The following is a 2,266-nucleotide window of genomic DNA, read 5'->3' on the forward strand; positions in this document are numbered from 1 at the left end:
AAAAAAAAAAAAAAAAAAGGAAACAAAAAAAAAACCACATAACTAAAACTGTAGATAAATTCATTAGATGCAGACGAGAAAAACAGGCAAAACTGCAAGTTTTACCAACAAAAAGTACAAACTATGATGCATATTTGCTTTATCGCTGCTTTTAGTTGGTACTTTTTTACAACAAATGCAGCGTACCGGCTCGCACAGCTGAAGTGGTTCACCACAGTGTAATTGGTTTGAATCCAAAGTGCTCACACTCAGCTCTGAAACAAGTTTTTCCAAATCACAGCCAGCGTTTCTTTAGCTAGCTGCTCTTCACGGTACTCCAGACCCCGCCCCCCGATCGAAACAAAGCTCATGGACGTTTACAACATTTATGTTACAAACTGACCAAAACTGGAAATTGGGAAAACAAAACAACAAGAAGTGTTTAAAAGGACAATAACAGCTGAAAGAACGAGCTCTCGACATATCGGTCAGTCTACGTTTCTACCCTCATCTGTGGTCACGAGCTTTGCGTAGTGACTGAAAGAACGAGATCGTGGATAAAAGCGGCCAAAATGAGTTTCCTCCACAGGGTGTCTGGGCTCTCCCTTAGAGATAGGSTGAGAAGCTCAGTCATCCAGGAGGGACTCAGAGTAGAGCCGCTGCTCCTCCACGTCGAGAGGAGCCAGTTGAGGTGGTTCATCTGGTAAGGATGCCTCCTGGACGCCTCCCTGGTGAGGTGTTCTGGGCACGTCTCACCGGGAGGAGGTCCAGAGGAAGACCCAGGCCACGCTGGAGGGACTATGTCTCTCCACTGGCCTGGGAACACCTTGGAGTTCCCCCAGATGAGCTGGTCCATGTGGCTGGAGAGAGGGAGGTCTGGGTCTTTCTGCTTAGACTGCTGCCCCCGAGACCTGACCCTGTAAGAGGAAGAAAACAGACGGACAGATAACAGCAGGTAAAAATCAATTCTTAATCTATTGGTTCTTAATCTGCATAATTTTTTTATTATGAGATTGATTTATTGCTTAAGAACAATTTAAACATCAATATGCACATTTCATTTGAAAGTGATTTTTTTCGTTTCGTATTCATGAGTTTGCCTGTAAAAAGCGTGACTGTAAATGTGCCAGAGTTAGCCTACCATTTGTTGTTTGTAGAACCTGGACAGGTGTTTCACATTCACCCTGAAAACACCCGTTTTCTTCTCCTTACATGTGGTGAAGTCCTGGAGGCAGCCGGTCCATGAAGTCCTCAGACATTCTCTCCACACAGCGACGCTCTCTGTTTTTCAACAACTGCAGGGGTTTCAACCCCATGAGATTTCTGCCTACGTCCACAACACAGGAGGTATTAAATGTTCACAACAAATCCACAAACCCAAACTTCACAACGTCTGAACTTTTGCTTTATTTTGAAGCCATAAAACCAATAATCTCACATGTCCTCTGGGTTAACATATATTAAAATTCAAAAGCTTTGTAAATTATGATTAGGAGCTCTCTCTGCTGCAGACTTTGTGATTCCAGTTGATAGGACGAGGACATTTCCTGCCTTAAAATCTCACCTGCTGCAGGTTTAACCTTCCAGGCCGCCTTGTTTTATTGAGCTCGCCTTCAGCGAGGCCTTGCGGGGCCTCGGGAAAGCCTTGGCAGCCGAACACAGCCAATAACTCACGGCAGCACTTCAACAACGCAGTTAGGACTCAATTATTTTCCACCTTTGTTGTGTCCCAAGCAGCTCTGCGAAGAAACCTCAGAGTTACTGCCACGTGAACCCAAACCATCACTCTTTCAAGAGTCTTTAACTTCTAATGGCTTCAACACTTCTTCAAAGATCAGCTTCTTGGAAATTAAAACTCCGACGCTTTCAAGTCTGCAACCAGCTAACGAAGTTTTACTGCTAACGAAGCTGTTATCTGCATGAGAAAAGTTAAGCTATACGTTGAAATGCATATCTGAGGAGATCACAGTTTCAAAGAGTCACTGGCGCTTATCCAATCACACAGCAGTCAGCCTCTCTCCCTCCTCCTCTTTATTCCTTTTTTTTAAATTTTATCTTCACCTCTCACACGTTCCCTCGATCCCGCTCCCCTCTTCTTCTTCTTCTTCTGCGTCGTTTCTCTGAATCGGATCCATGTTTGCTATCACTGCCTCCCTGCTTTATCTCGGTTAAAGAGTGTCGATCCCCTCCTCGCTCTGGAAACCACAGCGTCGTGGCTCGACGACACACACACACACACACCCACACACGCACACACACACACACACACACACACACACACACACAC

The 2,266-nt window shown here is 45.0% G+C and overlaps 1 long non-coding RNA gene across 1 annotated transcript; it reads right to left on the minus strand.

The window, feature by feature from the left end:
* Positions 1-855: 855 nt before the first annotated feature.
* LOC106523825 (uncharacterized) lies at positions 856-2,252 on the minus strand. The gene is made up of 3 exons (XR_001310930.1): positions 2,041-2,252; positions 1,121-1,718; positions 856-896 (listed from the first exon to the last, which is right to left on the minus strand). It is a non-coding gene; the product is annotated as an uncharacterized LOC106523825 (long non-coding RNA).
* Between the last annotated feature and the right edge of the window lie 14 nt (positions 2,253-2,266).

This window comes from Austrofundulus limnaeus, unplaced genomic scaffold (assembly GCF_001266775.1).
Source record: "Austrofundulus limnaeus strain Quisiro unplaced genomic scaffold, Austrofundulus_limnaeus-1.0 Scaffold167, whole genome shotgun sequence".
Classification (NCBI taxonomy): Eukaryota; Metazoa; Chordata; class Actinopteri; order Cyprinodontiformes; family Rivulidae; genus Austrofundulus; species Austrofundulus limnaeus.